At 38.4% G+C, this 21054-nt stretch overlaps 1 pseudogene; it reads right to left on the reverse strand.

The window, feature by feature from the left end:
• Positions 1-1921: 1921 nt before the first annotated feature.
• Positions 1922-19605, reverse strand: LOC100448144 (keratin, type I cytoskeletal 18-like; annotated as a pseudogene).
• Positions 19606-21054: the final 1449 nt, after the last annotated feature.

Genomic DNA, 21054 nt, shown 5'->3' on the forward strand with positions numbered 1-21054 from the left:
CCTGTCCTCCAATATCATTGTCACTATATATCATTTTACTAGTATGACTTTAGCTTTTTAAGTGTTTTAGGACTCTGCAGTATCCAGTTAATAATGTTTTTAACTTAGGTAGTAGCCATGCTGAAAAATAAGAAGCCATTGTAGGAGGCTCCAATGATCTAAAAAAAATTAGGCTTTTATTAGGTGGCAAATTTGTTCAACCATGTGATTTTTGTGTTAATTTTTCTCCTTATAACTAAAAATGTCTTACAAAATAAAAGGTAAATATTGCCTCAAAAATTGTGGATACCTGTATAAAGTATCTGCCCTCAATCCTTATCAGCTAACACCTGCTTTATAAATAAATACCTTATCAGAGATTTGTAGAGTTAGCTACAGAGTAAGTCATTAAGAAGTGGTGGTTTAAAGAAAGAAAACCAAAAATTATAGTGGAAAACTGTCTAGAGGGAAAGAAGATCTGTTCATAAATTACAGAAAACAACAAAAATTTTAAAAATAAGAAGTTTTTCACAATTTTTCCAAAGCCTGCCTCTGCTCATTTTAGGATGAGCACAAACCATATGGCTTCTATCTGGAGGCACTGTGAGATCAATGGTCTGGTGATGTCTGTTGATTTCCAGTATCAAATTTATAGAAGCATACAGTGAGTAAAAGAGAAAGAATCTTGGCAATTTTGTAGTTTTTGTTCTTTCATCCAAATAGGAGACCTGGAGCTCTGCAAAGAGTGAAGAACAACCTCAATGTCACATGAAACGTTTTCCATCCTCCATTTCCACCAATTTCTCCAAACACCTCTCTTTCCCCCTCTCTTCAACAGTTTCTATTAATGTTTTCCATTAACACAAAACTCAGAATTCTCTCTGCCATGGGCCCTTGTGTTTTTCGATGTTTGTGTCCTTGTTTATGCAGTCTCTCCACTTACAGGCAACTGTGTCAGGCAGTGGGGACAGCTGAAATGTTGATGCTGCCATCTGGGAATCACTTTCTTGTGGGGGTCACTCATGTAAACAAAGAACACTTGCTCTAAAGTACAATGTAATCAAATCATGAAAATTATGAAACAAAACATGCTCTAGCTCCCCTTCTGTGCCTGTATGAATTATAGAAATTCCATTGAAATGCGTTGAAATGATAGCAAACATTTTAGTAGACAATTCCGTAACATACCCTGATTTTAAAAGATGGACTCAGACCAGAAATTTTGAGTGATTCTTGGAAGGTAAAGGGCAGATAGAATCACTTTGCTGGAGAAATCAGAAGAGGGACAATTGCAAAATAAAGTCTGTAACAGGAGCATGTGTCACATCATCATAGCAGTTTTCTTGTCTTCCTTCCCTCCCTTCCTTCCTTCCTTCCTTCCTTTCACCTCTGAACTTTTTATTGACCTCCTGCTCCCCAAAGGGTACCCTGCTTCTGCTGGCTTGATGTCTTAGAACTTTGGTGTCATTGGTCTCAGACACCACTTTGCCATCCGTTATCAGGCGCGTGGTGGTCTTTGGATGGATTGCATGGGGTTGCTGCTGTCCAGGGCATCACCAAGATTGAAGTCCTCATCATCAAGCAGGCGGTGGTAGGTGGCGCTCTCAGCCTCCAGCTTGACCTTGATGTTCAGCAGAGCCGCCTCCTATTCCCCGACCTGGTGCTGTCCCTCTGCCTGGCTCTGTGCCATCTCTGACTCCAGGTGTAGCAGGATCCCGTTGAGCTGCTCCATCTGCAGGGTGTAGCGGGCCTTCACCTCCCTCAGGCTGTTCTCCAAGCTGGCCTTCAGATTTCTCATGGAGTCCAGGTCCATCTTCAAGGACTGGACTGTACATCTCAGCTCTGTGAGTGTCATCTCAGCATCTCCAACCTTGGTGGACTGCGTAGTGACCACTGTGGTGCTCTCCTCGATCTGCTGAGACCAGCACTTGTCCAGCTCCTCTCAGTGCTTTCCAGTCAGCTCATCATATTGGGACCGGATATCTGCTATGATCTTGGCAAGGTCCTGAGATTTGGGGGCATCTACCTCCACGGTCAACTTAGAGCTGGCAATCTGGGCTTGTAGGCCTTTTACTTCCTCTTTGTGGTTCTTCTTCATGAAGAGCAGCTCCTCCTTGAGAGCCTCCATCTCTGTCTCCAGCTGCAGCCAAGTGACATTGGTCATCAGTGACCTTGTGGAGCCCATGGATGTCACTCTCCACAGACTGGTGCATGGCTAGCTCTGTCTCATACTTGACTCTAAAGTCATCGGCAGCAAGACAGGCATTGTCGATCTGCAAAACGATGCCGGCATTGTCCACAGTATTTGCGAAGATCTGAACCCTCAGGTCCTCGATGGTCTTGAAGTAATGACTCCAGTCTCTGACCTGAGTCCCTTCTTCTCCAGGTGCTCCCGGATTTTGCTCTTCAGCTTCTGGTTCTTGGTCTCCAGCCTCCTCACTCTGTCCAGGTAGGAGGCCAGACGGTCATTCAGGCTTTGCATTGTCTCCTTCTTATTCTGGATGCCTCCCATTCCTGCCAGACCCCCGGCCATCCCCGCGGCCAGGTCCCCGGACCCCATGCCGCCCCGGAAGCTGGTGGAGCGGGACACTGAGATCCTGGAACCAGAGCCCCCGGCGCCTGCATAGACGCTGGCCGCGCAGCTGACCCGCCGGGCGCCGTCGTTGGGCACCTGGACAGAGGCCAGGAACAGGTAGTTGGTGGAGAAGATGGAGCGAGTGGTGAAGCTCATGCTGTCCAGGGAGGAGAGTGAGAGGACGGGACTCAGGCTTTGCCGACGACCGGTCATAGCAGTTTTCTAAGGAAGCTGCAGAGAAACATCAAGCTCAGATCCAACAAAGCAAAGAGCGGGAGGGGCCCCTGGGCCAAGTATCAGGGCAATACATTAAAGACTTTATTTGAATAATCTGGGTCCCTCCCTCTAGCCTCAATAAGCAGCTGTTGACCCCAGCAGTGTTTACTCCAGAATGAAGCCTAGAGGGGTGTTTGTTTGATATGCAGTGAGTTTTCCTAGGAGAGTCCCTTTTGTATGAGGCTGTGGCTGGAGATAAAGGAAAGCAGAGCCTGAGCTAACCAGGGTGTTTCACATCCACATGAAGACAGGGGAAGGAAGGAGAATCACTGATTCCCTTTGTCTGCAGGACGCATTTGAGAGGGGGGAACTCTGAAGTAGGAGTTCAGACACAGGATACTCCCAGAGTGGGTAGTATACAAGGTAATATACAACACACAGCAGGGCTGGGGATCCCCAAGACTCTAAATAAAAGTTATTTGTACACCCTGGAGGTTTCTCAGTCTGGCCTCCTATCAAACATTCAAGGCAAGTTTCTATATTCAGAGCTTATATTCAGTGACAATAAAAGAGGGTCTCATTTGATCTGATGAAATACAATACAAACATTATCTAACAATTCCGTTTGATAAAGATCATTATAAATGGCAACCCCCAAACCATAAACTTGCTAAATAAATTTAGGATAAAAGCAAGTCATTAAAAATATTTAAAAGATCCAAAATGTTTCTGAGTAGCATGAATAGAAAAAACATTATCCACATTTAAACATACCCTAATATAATTTCAGAATACCAAGGATAAATACGAAATTCAAAATGTTGGCCGGGCGCAATGGCTTACGCCTGTAATCCCAGCACTTTGGGGGGCCGAGGCGGGTGGACCACGAGGTCAGGAGTTCAAGACCAGCCTGGCCAACATGGTGAAACCCCCTCTCTCCTAAAAATATAAAAATTATCTGGGCATGGTGGTGCTTTCCTGTAATCCCAGCTACTCAGGAGGCTGCTTGAACCGGGACCCGGGAGGCAGAGGTTGCAGTGAGCCAAGATTGGGCCACTGCACTCCAGCCTGGGCTACAGAGCGAAACTCTGTCTCAAAAAACAAACCAACAAACAAAAATCCAAAAGTTTTTCAAGAGAAAAAAAACCCAGATTGCTAATGATAGAGTTCCCGTGTTGAAAGTGAAGGAATAATACTGAAGTTGTGAAAGACAAAAATATTAACTTAGAGTTCTTTTTTGCTTGTTTTTTTAATTTTAATTTAAAAAAAATTTTCATGAGTACACAGTAGGTGTATGTATTTATGAGGTACGTAAGATATTTTGATACAGGCATACAATGCATAATAATAAACTAGGAGTAGATGGGGTATCCATCACTTCAAACATTTATTCTTTTTTTGTGTTAGAAAAAATTCAATTATAACTTTTAGTTATTTTAAATGTATAATGAATTATTGTTGACTGTATTCACCCTGTTGTGCTATCAAATACTAGATCTTATTTATTCTATATAACTATATTTTTGTACACATTAACCAGCCCTACTCCCTCACTCCACAAGTACAGGTCCCAGCCTCTTGTAACCATTATTCTGCTCTCTGTTGCAATGAGTTCAATTGTTTTAATTTTTAGCTCCCACAAAAAATGGCGAACATGCAAAGTTTGTCTTCCTGTGCTTGCCTTGTTTCACTTAATTAACGTAATGACTTCCAGTTCCATCCATGCTGTTGCAAATGACAAGATTTCATTCTTTTTCATTGCTGAATAGTGCTCCAAAGAAAATATGCACCACAGTTTCTTTATCCATTGGTTTTTTGATGGACACTTAGGTTGCTTCTAAATCTTGACTATTATGAATAGTGCTACAATAAACATGAGGGAGCATATACCTGTTCAATTTACTGATTTCCTTTCTTTTGGGTATACACTAAGCAGTGGAATTACTGGATCATATGGTAGCTCTATTTTTTAGTTTTTTAAGGAACCTCCATACTATTCTCCATAGTGGCTATACTAATTTACATTCCCACCGATCGGGTACAAAGTTTCCTGTTTTGCTACATCCTCAGTAGGATTTGTTATTATCTGTCTTTTGGGAAAAGAAAGCCATTTTAACTGGGGTGAGATGACATCTCACTGTAGTTTATTTTATTTATTTATTTATTATTTATTGAAACAGAGTCTCACCCTGTTACCCAGGCTGAAGTGCAGTGGTGCAATCTCAGCTCACTACAACATCCGCCTCCCGGATTCAAGAGATTCTCCTGCCACAGCCTCTGGAGTAGCTGGGATTACAAGAGCCTGCCACCATGCCTGGCAAATTTTTGTATTTTTAGTAGAGACAGGGCTTCACCATGTTGGTCTCAAACTCCTGACCTCAAGTCATCCACCCACCTTGGCCTCCCAAAATGCTGGGATTACAGGCATGAGCGATCACACTCGGCCCAACATCTCACTGTAGTTTAGTATGCATATCTCTGATGATCAATGATGTTGAGTGCCTTTTCATATACCTGCTTGCCATTTATACATATATCTTCTTTTTATAAATCTGTATTCAGATCTTTTTTCCATTTTTAAATTGGATTATTAGATTTTTTTTCCTATAGAGTTGTTTGAGCTCCTTATATTTTTGTTATTAATCCCTTGTCATAAGAATAGTTTGCAAATATTTTCTGCCATTTTATGGGTTGTCTTTTTACTTTGTTGATTGTTTCCTCTGCTATGCAGAATCTTTTTAACTTGATGTGATCCTATTTATCCATTTTTGCTTTAGTTGCCTGTGCTTGTCAGATATTACTCAAGAAATCTTTGCCCACTCCAATGTCCTGAAGGATTTCATCAGTGTTTTCTTTTAATGGTTTCATAGTTTGGGGTGCTTGATTTAAGTCTTTAATCCATTTTGATTTGATTTTTGTACATGGCAAGAGATAGAGGTCTAGTTTCATTCTTTTGCATATAAATATTCAGTTTTCTTGGCACCATTTATTGAAGAAACTGTCTTTTCCTCAATGTATGTTCTTGACACCTTTGTTGAAAATGAGTTCACTGTAAATGTGTATATTTGTTTCTGGGTTCTCAATTTGGTTCCATTGGTCTGTGTCTGTTTTTATGCCAGTAACAAAAACCATGCTGTTTTGGTTACTACAGCTTTAAAGTATAATTTGAAGTCAGGTACTGTGATCCCTTCAGTTTTGTTCTTTTTGCTCGGGATAGCTTTGGCTATTCTGGATCTTTGGTGGTTACATATAAATTTTGGGATAGTTTTTTCTATTTCCATGAAGAATGTCATTGGTATTTGGATAGGGCTTGCACTGAATCTGTAGATTGCTTTAGGGAGTATGGACATTTTAACAATATTAACTCTTCCAATCCATGAAGATGAAATATTTTTGCATTCTTTCATTTCCTCTTTATTTTATTTCCTTAGTGTTTTATAGTTTTCGTTGTAAATATTTCACTTCTTTGGTTAAGCTTATTCCCAGGTATTTTATTTTATTTTGCTTGTAGCAATTGTAAAGGTAATTATTTTTTGATTTCCTTTTCAGATTGTTCACTGTTGGCATATAGAAACACTACTAATTTTTATATGTTAATTTTGTATTCTGCAGCTTTTCCGAATTTGTTTATGAGTTCTAATAGGTTTTTGGTGGAGGCTTTAGGTTTTCACAAATATAAGATTATGTCTTCTGCTGAGAAGGATGATTTGACTTCTTCCTTTCCGATTTGGAGGCACTTTATTTCTTTTTCTTATCTGATTTGTCCCTTGTACTTCCAGTACCACGTTGAATAACAGTGGTGAAAGTGGACATCATGGTCATGTTCCAAATCTTAGAGGAAAGCCTTTCAGTTTTTCCCCATTCAGCATGATACTAGCTGTGGGTATGTCATATATGGCTTTTATTGCATTGAGGTATGTGTCTTCTATACCGAGTTTTTTGAGTGTTTTTTTTTCATCATAAAAGGATATTGAATTTTATCAAATGCGTTTTCAGCATCAGTTGCAATGATCATATGGCTTTTGTCCTTCATTCTGTTAATATGATGTATCACATTCATTGATTTCTGTATGTTGGACCATCCTTGTATTCCTGTGAAAAATCTCTGTTGTTCACGATGAATGATCTTTTTAATGTGTTATTGAATTCAGTTTGCTAGTATTTTGTTAAGGATTTTTGCATCGATATTCAGAGATATTGACCTGTGATTTTCGTTATTTGATGTGTCTGTCTAGTTTTGATTTCAGGGTAATAATACTTGCCTCATAGAATGAGTTTGGAAGTATTTCTTTCTCCTCTATTTTTCAGAATAGTTTGAGTAGGATTGGTATTAGTCCTTCTTTAATTGTTTGGTAACGTTTAGCAGTGAAGCCATGGGGGATGCTTGGCTTTTCCTTACTGGGAGACTTTTTATTATATCACTGATCTTGTTCCTTATTATTGGTCTTTTCAGGTTTTGAACTTCTTCAGTCTTGGTAGGTTATAAGTGTCTAGGAATTTATCCATTTTTTCTAAGTTTTCCAATTTATTGGCATATAGTTGCTCATAGTGGTCTCTAATCATCCTTTGAATTTCTGTGTTATTTGTTGTAATGTCTTCTTTTTTGTCTCTGATTTTATTTATTTGAGTCTTCTCTCTTTTTTTGTTAGTAAGTCTGGCTAAAAGTTTGTTGGTTTTATCTTTTCAAAAAACCAAATTTTCCCTTTATTAATCTCATATTTTTTTGGTTTCAGTTTCATTTATTTCTGCTCTGATACCTGTGGGTTTTTTTTCTTGTACCAATTTTGGGTTTGGTTTGCTCTTGATTTTCTACTTCTTTAACAGGCATTGTAAGGTTGGTCATGTGAAGGTTTTCCACTTTGTTGATGTGGATGCTTATTGCTATAAACTTTCCTCTTAGTACTGTTTTTGCTGTATCCTACAGGTTTTGGTACAATGTGTTCCCATTTTCATTGATTTCAAGAAATTCTTCAACTTCCTTCTTAATTTTTTAATTGATCCGCTGGTCATTCAGGAGCATATTATTTAATTTCCATGTGTTTGTAAAGTCCCAAAGTTTCTGTTTCTGTTGTTATCAATTTTTCTTCCTTCCTTCCTCTGTCCCTCCCTCCTTCTCTCTCTCCTTCCTTTCTTTCTTTCTTTCTTTTGTTTCTCTCTTTCCTTTCTTCCTTTTCTCAGATGGAGTTTTACTCTTGTTGCCCAGGCTGGAGTGCAATGGCACATTCTTGGCTCACTGCAACCTCCTCCTTCCAAGTTCAAGCAATTCTCCTGCCTCAGCCTCCAGAGTAGCTGGGATTACAGGCACGTGCCACCATGCCTTGCTAATTTTGTATTTTTAGTAGAGACGGGGTTTCCTCATGTTGGTCAGGCTGGTCTCAAACTCCCAATCTCAGGTGATCCGCCCGCCTCGGCCTCCCAAAGTGCTGGGATTGCAGGCATGAGCCACCGTGCCCGGCCTGTTATCGATTTCTAGTTTTACTCCATTGTGATCAGAGAAAACACTTGATATGATTCCAGTTATTTTTTTAATTTATTAAAACTTGTTTTGTGGCCTAACATGTTGTCTGATCTTGAGAATGATTCAGGAGCTGAGGAGAAGATTATGTATTCTTTAGTTGTTGGATGAAATGTTTTGTAAATATCTATTGGGACCAATTGATCTGTAGTATAGATTAAGTCCAAAGTTTCTTTGGTGATTTTCTGTTTAGATGTTCTGTCCAGTGCTACATTGGGGTGTTGAAGTCTCCAGCTATTATTATTATTATTATTATTTTTAAGGGTAAATAATTTTTGTTTGGCTAAAAACAAAATAAAAATCTCTAGGATTGTATCTTAAAAAGGGATATTTGCTTGTTAATTATTTAGAAGTTCTTATGAAAAATGAGTCAGTCTACTTTTTAAAAAAAAAAAAACTTTTTTTTTTTTTTAGAAATATTAGCATTTTTATTAAAAGATACTCACGGGATTTTCCAGAGGCTAAATAACATGCAATCACATAATTGTTCTGAGGGTTATGGATAATGGAATATGTGCTTGTACATTCTTGTTTTTATTTTTTAATTTTTTAATTTTTCTTTTTATTATTATTATTATTATTATTGTTATTATTATACTTTAGGCTCTATGGTACATGTGCGCAATGTGCAGGTAAGTTACATATGTATATATGTGCCATGCTGGTGCGCTGCACCCACCAACTCGTCATCTAGCATTAGGTATATCTCCCAATGCTATCCCTCTCCCCTCCCCCCACCCCACAACAGTCCCCGAAGTGTGATGTTCCCCTTCCTGTGTCCATGTGTTCTCATTGTTCAGTTCCCACCTATGAGTGAGAATATGCGGTGTTTGGTTTTTTGTTCTTGCGATAGTTTACTGAGAATGATGATTTCCAATTTCATCCATGTCCCTACAAAGGACATGAACTCATCATTTTTTATGGCTGCATAGTATTCCATGGTGTATATGTGCCACATTTTCTTAATCCAGTCTATCATTGTTGGACATTTGGGTTGGTTCCAAGTCTTTGCTATTGTGAATAATGCCGCAATAAACATACGTGTGCATGTGTCTTTATAGCAGCATGATTTATAGTCCTTTGGGTATATACCCAGTAATGGGATGGCTGGGTCAAATGGAATTTCTAGTTCTAGATCCCTGAGGAATCGCCACACTGACTTCCACAAGGGTTGAACTAGTTTACAGTCCCACCAACAGTGTAAAAGTGTTCCTATTTCTCCACATCCTCTCCAGCACCTGTTGTTTCCTGACTTTTTAATGATTGCCATTCTAACTGGTGTGAGATGGTATCTCATTGTGGTTTTGATTTGCATTTCTCTGATGGCCAGTGATGGTGAGCATTTTTTCATGTGTTTTTTGGCTGCATAAATGTCTTCTTTTGAGAAGTGTCTGTTCATGTCCTTCGCCCACTTTTTGATGGGGTTGTTTGTTTTTTTCTTGTAAATTTGTTGGAGTTCATCCATCTCTCTCTTTAACGCTAGTAATATTTGCTTTACATATCTGGATACTCCAGGGTTGGGTTCATACATTGATAGTTGCTATATCCTCTTGCTAAAATGGACTCCTTTTTCATTAGGTAATGACCTTTTTGTCCTTTTTATAGTTTTTGTCTTGAAGTCTATTTTGTCTAATATAAGTATAGTTACTCCTGTTCTAATTTGGTTTCCATTTACATGGAATGTCTTTTCCCAACCCTTTATTTTCAGTCTATGTGTATTTTTATAGGTGAAGTGTGTTTCCTGTGGGGAACAGATAATTAGGTCTTATTTTGTGATCCATTCAGCCACTCTATGGCTTTTGATTGGAGAGTTCAGTTCTTTTACATTCAATGTTATTATTGATAATGAAGGACTCACTACTGCCATTTTATTATTTGTTTTCTGGTTGTTTTGTGGTCTTCTCCTCTTTCTTTACTTCTTTCCTTTTAGTGAGGGTGATTTTCTCTGGTTTTAAATTAAATTTTCTTTAATTTATTGCTTTTTATTTTTGTGGATCTGTTGTATGTTTTTTGATTTGAGGTTACTTGAGGCTTGTAAATATCATCTTACAACACATTATTTTAAACTGATGAATTCATAATGATTACAAAAACAAACAAGCAAAGAGAAAACTAATAAAATCTGTAGATTTTAACTTGATATCCCCCTGCTTTTTAACTTTTTGTTATTTCTATTTGTGTCTTATTGTACTTCTTATCTTCTTATCCTTCCAACTTTGTTGTAGTTATTATTTTTGATAGGTTTATTGTTTAGTCTTTCTACTCAATATATGAGTAGTTTACACACTACAATTGCAGTATCATAATATTCTGTTTTTCTGTGTACTATTACCAGTGACTTTTATACCTTCAGATAATTTCTTATTGCTATTAATGTCTTTTTATTTCATACTGGAGAACTCCTCCCTTTAGCATTTCTCATAGGACAGGGCTAATGTTGATGAAATCTTTCATCTTTTGTTTGGGAAAGTATTTATTTCTCCTTCATATTTGAAGGATATTTTCTCTGGTTATACTATTCTAAGATACATATTTTTTTTCTTTTAGCACTTTATATATGTCACACCACTCTCTCCTGGCCTATATGCCTGTATGATTTCCATTGAGAAGTCTACTGCCAGATATATTGGAACTTCTTTGTTTGTTATTTGTTGTTTTCTTTTTCCCTCTTGCTACTTTTGGAATCCTTTCTTTATCCTAGACCTTCGGGAGTTTGATTATTAAATATCTTGAGGTAGTCTTATTTGAGTTAAATCTGCTTGGTGTTGCATAACCTTCTTGTACTGGTATCTTGATATCTTTCTCCAGTTTTGGGAAATTTTCTGTTATTTCTTTGAATAAACTTTCTACCCCTGTCTCTCTCTCTACCTTGCCTTACAGCCAAAAACTCTTAGATTTACTATTTGAGGCTATTTTGTAGATCTTGTAGGCATGCTTCATTGTTTTTTATTCTTGTTCTTTTGTCTCCTCTGACTATGTGTTTTCAAACAGCCTGTCTTCAAGTTCATCAATTCTTTCTTCTGCCTGATCAATTCTGCTATTGAGACTCCGATGCATTCTTCATTATGTCAATTGCATTTTTCAAATCCAGAATTTCTGTTTGATTCTGTTTAATTATTCCAATCTCTTTGTTAAATTAATCTGATAAGATTCTGATTCCTTCTTTGTGTTATCTTGAATTTCATTGAAGTTGCTTAAAACAGCTATTTTGAATTCTCTGTCTTGAAAGGTCACATATCACATATCCTTCTGTCTCCAGGATTGGTCCATGGTGTCTTGTGCCTTATTTAGTTTATTTTTTTTTCCTTTGAGGTCATGTTTTCCTGGATGGTCTTGATGCATGTGGTTGTTTATTGGTGTCTGGGCATTGAAGGATTAGGTATTTATTATAGTCTTTGCAGTCTGTTCTTATCTGTACCCATCCTTCTTGAGAAGGTTTTCAGGGTATTTGAAGGGACTTGCATGTTGTGATCTAAGATATTGGTCATTGCAGCCATATCTGCATTAGGGGGCACTCCAAGCCCAGTAATGCTGTGAATCTTCCACACTCAGAGGTACCACCTTGGTGGTCTTGTATAAGATCCTGAAGAATTCTCTGGATTACCAGGCAGAGACTCTTCTTTTCTCTTACATTTCCCCAAACAGAGTTTTTCTCTCCATGCTGAGCTGTGCAAAGCCAGCACAGCCCTGGGTCTTGACCAAGGTCCATGATAACCACTGCTTGGCTATCACCTATGTTTGCTCAAGGGCCTAGGTCTCTACAATCAGCAGGTGGCAAAGCCAGCCAGACTTATGTCTTTTCCTTCACGTGGCAATTTCTCTCTGGCCATGGGTGGGTCCAGAGATGCTGTCCATTAGCCAGGGCCTGGAGTCAGGAAGCTTAGGAATCTACCTAATATTCTATTCTATTGCAAATGAGCTGGCACCCAAGCCATAAGACAAAGTCCTTCCTACTCTTCCATCTCCTTTCCACAAGCAGAGGGGCCCCCTTCTGTGGCCACCACTGCCCCAGTTCATGGAGAGTACTGACTGGCTACCACTGATGTTCACTCAAGACTCAAGGGCTGTTTAGTCAGCTTGTGGTGAATGCTGCCAGGCCTGGGCTTTCCCTTCAGGCCAGTGGGTTCCCCTCTATTTCAGGACAGGTCCAGAAATGCTATCCAGGAGCCAAGGCCTGGAATCAGGAGCCCAAAGAGCCCACCTGGTGATCTACCCCATTGTGACCAGGCTGTTTCCATGCCACAAGACAAAGTCTCCTTTACTCTTCTGTTTCCATTTCTCAAGCAGAATGAGTCTCTCACCACAGCCACGACAGCTGGGAATGTGCTAGTCACACCTGAAGCCAGCATGTCTCTGAGTTACACCCAAGGCCCACAGCAAGTACTGCCTATCACTGCTGATTATTCAGGCCCAAGGGCTCTTTAATCAGCACTTGGTAAATCCTGCCAGGACTGGGTCCATCCCTTCAAGGCAGCAAGTTTCCTTTTCATCAAGGGTGTGTCTAGAAATGTTGTCCAAGAGGTCCTGGAATGGGGGCCTCAGGACTCTGCCCGTGGCCCTATTCTACTGTGGCTGAGCTGATATCCAAGTTGCAAGACAAAGTCCTCTTTAATCTCCCCTCTACTCTCCTCAAACAGAAGGAAGGAGTCTCTTTTGGTGCTACAAGCTGTGCTGCCTGGGGTTGGGGAGTTAACATAAGCACTCCATTGGCCACCCCAGCTGGTGTCTCACTAGGTCACGTTCCCTGCAAGTTCCCTCACTCCACACTTAGCACAGCACCAGACCTTGCCAAGGAATTGCAGTCCTTGAGGCATAGATTGCCTTTCAGGTTTATTTAGGGCCCCAGAGTACTGTAGGCCATGGTCTTGAGGCTTGGTAGAACTCAGGTTCTGACTGCTGGGATGGATGATTCCTTTCTGTCTAGGGCTCATATAAATGCTCCCTCTACAGGTGCCGGCTTAGTTCTGCCTGATGTTGCTTTCTGTTGTGCCAGGGCAACACTGAGTTCCAATGCAGTCCCACAATCCCTTTGCTCTCCTTTCCTCAAGTGCACAGATTCTCTTGCTGCACCACATGGCCACTGCTGGGGGCTGGAGAAGGGATGGTGTCTGCAATTCAAGAGTATCTTTACTACCCTCTTCAGTGCCTCTTCCAGTGACATAAACTTAAAACCAGGTATTGTGATTGCTTACATGATTTTTTGGTTCTCATGAAGGACTTTTGTGTGAATAGTTATTTAATTTGGTGTTTCTGCCAAGGGGACAATTGGTAGAGACTTTTATTTGGCTATCATTCTCTGTCTCCTCTCTCAATCTAGAGTTCTTTACTCAGCCAAATTCACTAATGTGGGAAGGGAAAGAAAGTCATTTTTAGATATTCAAAGTCTTGGAAAGTTCAATACCTATAAATCATTTTTATAAAGCTTACTAAAGAATATACTTCAGTAAATCAGAGAATAAATCCAAGACAAAATGTGTGATGTAGGAAAAATGGCAAACAAATAAGAGATGATTTCACTGTGGCAGATGAATGAAGCCTGTGGAAAAGGTCATGCTGAGCATCTTGTTTCTTTGGAGGTGTATGTGGACAATAAATGTGTGTTCATCCATTATATAAATTATTAGTGTAATTACTTTTTAATAGGACAAAAAAACAATATATCAACAAAGTCCAGAGGATGGAGCAGCAACACACTTGGAGAACATTTTAGCAGAAGGGGCATTTGAACTTTGTCCTAAAAGTAGAGATGTTTGCCAAGTAGCAAACATAGGGTGGAAGGGTGCTCCGAGTCACTGCAAGTGACCATATGTACAAAGTGAAAGGACTTGGGTTATTCAAGAAAAAGTTCAGTGGTGATTACGGGGTGCATGGCCTGAGGTGCACCTAGAAAATAAAGTTTTAATTTCTATTTTCTATAGAGTGCCAGATGATGAGCTAAATTGATTTCCTTATCATACTTTCTTAATTACCTACTCCTATCATTCATTTTGTTCTATGACTCATTATTTGTACTGGAAAATAAAGCTTAGCACATTACAACCTGCTAGAAATTTCATGTTCTTTCTGAATTAAGAATTATCTGTTTGCTTCCAAACTCATTATGCATATATTACACAAGCAGTATAATGAGTCATATGTTACACTTTTTAAAACTGGATCATTAAGAAATCGTAAGAAAAGATGTATAACAGTTCAAAATCTCAAGAAGCAGAGACTATGGGATGGCACTGGTGATCCCCAAGACAGGTTGCTGTGGCATAAATATGATCAGTAATCAACTGTGACTCATAGGCCAGACCAGACCCACCCCAGACCACCATGACCAAGACACAGAGGCAAATGCTCTCAGACAGTCAACATAGAGTTCACGTTCTTACCAAGATATTTGCTTTTACTGGAAGTGACTCATCCTAATCAGGAAATTATTTTATTTTTAATGCTCCGTTATTTGTAGATATGAATAAGCCTACATTCTGCATGGAAACATAGGTAAGTACTCAAGAACAGCTCTTCTGGAGAGTTTACTCAGAGCCAAAAGATTGCTAAACTGAAGCAACATAAGGCCAAAACTTGAAATCATTTATAAAGAACTTATTTTTGTTTAAATAGGGGACAATTGGTAGAGACTTTTATTTGGCTATCGTTCTCTTGTCTCCTTACTCAATCTAGAGTTCTTTACTCAGCCAAATTCACTAATGTGGGAAGGGAAAGAAAGTCATTTTTAGATATTCGAAGTCTTGAAAAGTTTAATACCTATAAATCATTTCTGTAAAGCTTACTAAAGAATATACTTCAGTAAATCAGAGAATAAATCCAAGACAAAATGTGTGATGTAGGAAAAATATTCTCTGTTAGAACTCAGAGAACATATACAAAGTACTAAATGTGTGTATACCATTTACATAGCAGATAGGGAGGTAAGCAGAAGAAGCAAGACAGGAGAGAGCTGTTTGTCAAGTTTTATAGTGATAATAAAAAAGGCAAAACGATGAATATTTCAGCGTCAACTGAGAGCTGATCATTTGTTGAAGATTAAAGGCAGAAGAAAAGGGACTTTTGGCAAAACAGATCTTTCTGTAACACTGTTAGTACAAAAATCAATTGGCTGCCTTTTGCAGAGATGTTCTAATCAAATACATTTCTTGAAAAAGTAAAGGCATACTCAGGATGAATACAGCATGTAATGTATGGCCCCACTGACATCTACATTCTATGAAACTTTCAAATTATATTTATATTTAATTTAAATTTACATCCCTGTTTTCTTTTTTAAAAAATATTTTGAAAAGGTTGTCTAATCAATCACTGTTAGCACCAACTTTTTATTTCTGGGGATTGATTAATTAGTTTGTGGGTTATGCAGACATTTGATGACTTGTTTTTTCCTTGCATCTTGCCTTTTAAACATTATGTTAAATAGTAGCATTTTACCAAGATTGAGAGATAAGAGTTGAAATTTAAATCAGTCGATTATGCTACCTTGGAGTATTTATAAGGCTTTATATAAGGATGGGTAGAGACTATAAGGTAAAAAAAAAAAAAGGTTAAAAAAATCATTAAGGAAAGAGAAATGGAACCAATATCTAGAGTTGACTTAAATCATGTATTTGCTGTTTGTCCTCTTTCCCACAGGAATCTAAGAGATGGTTGTGAATATTAATTAAAATAACATACAGAAGATTATACTCTGAGAATATTTCTTACTTGATATTTATCTATGTTACATAAATTCCAAATTGGATTCCATAGAGTATATTTGAAGGTGCAAATGAATTGAACAGAAGATGCTGTTAAAACATTTCACAAAACAACCAGAAATTCAACGAAAGTATCTTAACTGCATTTTAATATTATCACAGAATATATATTCTAGTCTTGTCACAAACTGTAATTGGAAAAGACTGTGATCATACTCCCCTGCACAAAGATTTGGTATCCATTCTGAGATTGGATTCTTCTAGAATGAATATGAATCTGAAGCATCTCCATGTCAAACTTATATACAGTGGGCCCTTCCTGGAATTGAGGAACTCAGATTTTCCAATTGTGCTATGTGATTTTCAGAAACAATTTGAGAATGTTCAGGTGTAAAGGCGTGAAATGGAGAAGACAGTCACTTTGGGTTGGAAGACACCCTCTGCCTGAGAACTATAAATCAGAACTCTCACTGGTTTCCAGAGAAAGTGAGAGTAGTTAGGTAGCAGTAGCTGCCTGGAACTACCTGATTTTCCACTAGCTATACCTGAACATCCTTTAAAAGGTTGTACATATTTTAAAGTGCTTCACCATTATTAGGAGTGCAGTCTTTCCTGTCTTCAATCATTTGTAATGTCTCTCAATAAAGGCAGTACCCAAAATGCTTTTCCTGATACCTGCAAAATAAATGAAAGGAGTCCACTAAAATTCTGGTGGCTGTCAAGATTGTGTCAGATATCAATCATATGGGGTTACAAGGCACTGACTTAAGGGACTTTTAAAACCCTGCTTTGAAAAATTATAATATAAAATTTTGGGGGTAATTTAGATCAATGCTCCTGATGAAATGTTTTGAAGAACTAAACTGGAGACAGTATATCAGCCTGGTAGTTATTTGTTGCCTTTTTTTTTTTTTTTTTTAGAATGTTTTCTCTCTTCAAGATTCTCTTTTGAAAGACATCTAAAAAGGTAAGACTGGGCAAGACTTTGAGAGGATTTGTTCTTTCAAGTCTTCCCTGATTGATAACTATTGCTAGAATATAGTTCATGCTTTGCCTACATCAGTGATGGTGCATAATACTATTTATATTTTGAATATTTCCTCTGAGTAGAAAATGTGAAGTTCATTCAAAGTTATGGAGCTTCATCTTCGACCGTGTTTATTCTCTCTCTTTTTTCTCTCTCAGACAACACATTCATTTATTCTGTTTTAACTATGTAAAAAAATAAGAATGTGTTGCACTTGTTATCCATAGCTTAAAGAAAGAATTAACAAAGCTAAACCAATAAAATAATAGCTATTTAACAGGAAGCTATAAGAAAACACTCTCCTGGTCCTTTCTTTTTTTATTTTTTATTTTATTATTATTATAATACTTTAAGTTTTAGGGTACATGTGCACAATTATTATTGTAGTTCATTTCCATTGTATTACATATGTCAAGTACAATGCATATTGAAAGGCCCTCTGTGTACCTATAATATTGCTCCTATAGGTAAATGTAAGAATGTTAGGAACAGTGTTCTTTGCATTAAGTAAGGGAGGTAAATTCAATATGATTTTGGAAATAATGATCTCATCCAAAGTAGCTTGTCCTTCATTAGAAGACAAAGCATGTTTTTTGAAAAAGAGCTCTATTTTAATTTCTCTGATTTAAGAGAGGGTGTGAAAAATCTTTTTCTGCATCGAAATGCAAAAGAACTTTAAAAATATTATTTAAAATTATCTTTGTTATTCTGGCAGTTAATTTTTTATTAAAAAATTCAAATGTGCTCATTGTATAACATAGAAAATCATAAAGAGAAAATATATAACCTATAAACTCACCATCCAGAGACAACCCCATTAACATCTCAGAATATGTTCTTCCAAACATTTTTCGCACATCACACACAAAAGTATAAGTAAGCGTGTATGTATATGTCAGTAGGTGTTTAATGCATGAGCACATGCGTGTGTATATATGGATACAAATCTATAATGAAATTATACTAGATACAGCTATACTATTTAAACATTGTGTGAAATTTTTGAAAATTATTTGGAAACCCTACCAACAACAGCGTTCTAGAAGTTACTCTGAATCCAAACCAAATAAAATCTTATATTATAACATTATTTTCTTCCATTGTATTATCAAACTATTTAAAATGTGAAGAATTTTGCAAATGGGTTATTTATTCATTTATTTATTTATATTGTTGAGTAAGAGGATCATACCTATAATCTCCTACAAAGGCTACTGGCCTACTGTTCAGGAATCCTGAGTAATTCTCCTCACCTTAATATAAATTTTATCTATATATCTGTATATCTATATCTATATCTATATCTATATCTATATCTATATCTATCTATTCCTCACTCCTCTCTGTCTCCTGAGTATTTTAAACCTCTTTCCCCACTGGCTACCTCCTTGCAGCCCAGGACATATTCAAGTCTGGTTCATCTATAAAATAAATCTAAAAAGCTCCACTCCACTCTTGCTCTTGCTCTCTACTGTAAGGTCCCATGTTTGAAGGAGGCTTTCTTTTAACTGTCAAGGTGTTTTTTAAAGAACTTGCCTAAATTATGGGCCAGGCACAATGGCTTATGCCTGTAATCCCAGCACTTTGGGATGCTGAGGCAGGTGGATCACTTGAGGCCAGGAGTTCAAGACCAGCCTGGGCAACATAGCGAGACCCTGTCTCTACTAAAAATACAAAAATTATCTGGGCATGGTGACACATGCCTGTAATCCCAGCTACCTGGAGGCTGAGGCATGAGAATCACTTGAACCCAGGTGGAGGTTGCAGTGAGCCGAGATTGTGCCATTTGCACTCCAGCCTGGGCAACAGAGAATCTATGTAAAAAAAAAAAAAGAACTAGACTAATTTTTTTTTCACCTACCTATTTCCCACTCTTTCCCTCAATATAAATACTAGAATTCAATGGATAATTTTTAGATGTTCGTAATTACATCCTCTGTAGTTTTGACATGCTGATCGCATGTTTCCTAAAGAAACTCTCTTCAATCTTTATTTCCATGTTGTTATTCTTTCTGGGTCTTCTTACTCCTCTGATTGTATTTGTGTGTGTGTGTGTTTGTTTCCACTTTGTTCTTTCTTTTCCCCCTTAACATTTGGGTTTATCAGAATTCTATACTTTTTCCTTATCTTTGCATTCCACAAACTGCTTGGATTAATTTATCTATCCCCATGTCTTTTAGGGCTTATTTGACAAGGGCTCATATATTATGTGTATATCTTCAAGACAGACCACTCTTCTGTGTTATAAAATAGAAAACTGTAAGAATAATACTAATGATTTTAAAAGTGCCTAACAGGACATTTTAAAAAGTGTGGTGGCTCATGCCCATAATCTCAGCACTTTGGGGGCCAGCAACCATTTTTTATGTCCGTAGTTTCTGTAGGTCAAGATCCAGGTAAGGCAAAGTGAAGATGACTTGTCTCTGCTCCACTATGTTGAGGGCTTCAGTTGGAACTCTCACAACTGGAGCTGACTCACGTGGCTGGGGACTGGAATTACCTGGAGGCTTCTTCACTCACATGTTTCATGGGGTAGCTGTGATGACTCAAAGTCTGGGCTCCACTGGGGCTGTTGACAGGGATCAGCATGTGACATCTTGTATTAGTCTGTTCTCATGCTGCTAATAAAGACATACCTGAGACTGGGTGGTTTATAAAGGAGAGAGGTTTAATGGACTCACAGTTCCACATGGCTGGGGAGGCCTCACAATCATGGTGGAAGACAAAGAAAGAACAAAGGGATGTCTTACATGGCAGCAGGCAAGGGGGCTTGTGCAGGGGAACTCCCAGTTATAAAACCATCAGATCTTATCAGACTTATTCACTACCACAAGAACAGTATGGCAAAATCACCCCCATGATTCAATTATCTCCACCTGGCCCCGCCCTTAACACATGGGGATTATCACAATTCAGGGTGAGATTTGGTGGGGACACAGCCAAACAATGTCACCTCTGCATGTGACTTGGGCTTTTCACTGCATACCTCCTGGGTTCTGAAAGGCCTCATGACAGAACATTTGGAGAGCAGGCAGACGGAGCAATGCTGGACTGTTTTTCTTTGCACCATGATGTCTGGGGCATCAGATCAGAAGATTCAAACAGCTGGAGATGACTTGAATAGCTAGGGATTAGAATGCTTTGGAAGCTTCTTAACTCACATGGCTGACACCTGGGCAAGAATGACTCACAGGTCAGGCTCAGTTGAGGGTGTCCACTGGAGTACTCACGTGTGGTCTCCATGTGGCTTTGCCTTCTTCACAGTGCAGTGGCTGGTTTCTGAGGGGGAGCAGTCCCAGTTGGAGGGACTGGAGAGGGGAGTTACACGGGAACTGAGTGGAATGAGCATGGCCTTTTATGACCCAGCCTAAGTAGTCAGGAAGCATCACCTCCTCCGTGTTCTATAGTTTACAGATGAGTCACTTAGGCCAGCCTAGATTTGAGGGGAATTAGACTCAAGTCCTTGGTGGGAGAGTAGTAAGGGCCATTTCAGAAAAATATGTGGAATGAGAGAGATTGTTTCTTCCATTTTTGCAAAAATAGATACCCCAATACCCCCAACTGAGCCTAGCTTTTGAGTCATTCTTGCCCAGGTGTCAGGCATGTGAGTAAAGAAGCCTCCAGAGCATTCTAATCCCTAGCTACTCAAGTCATCTCCAGCTGTTTGAGTCACAATTATGCGATGTGCTGAACAATTTTCATGAATTACCTGTTGGAATCCTTATATCAATTCTATGAAATAGTTAAGAGTTTTATCCTTATTTTAAATTTTAATGTTCACTAATTTTAACAATGAGAAAATGTAAGGAGTATTCCCATCTAGATGACATACTTGGACGGACCCAAGTTCAGAGTAATTGATTTTTTGTTGTTCTACATATTATCCTTACATTTTATCATTTAGTGAGTGATATAACCCCATATACTAGGCTGCTAAATCTGAATTCATAGTTCATTGTTGTTCCAACTCTCTTCCATTATTATCATCCAATTTCATTAAATAACTATATTCTATCCATCTCCCTCTCCATTTTCACTGCTATTA

This window comes from Pongo abelii, chromosome 11 (assembly GCF_028885655.2).
Source record: "Pongo abelii isolate AG06213 chromosome 11, NHGRI_mPonAbe1-v2.0_pri, whole genome shotgun sequence".
NCBI classification, from domain to species: Eukaryota; Metazoa; Chordata; class Mammalia; order Primates; family Hominidae; genus Pongo; species Pongo abelii.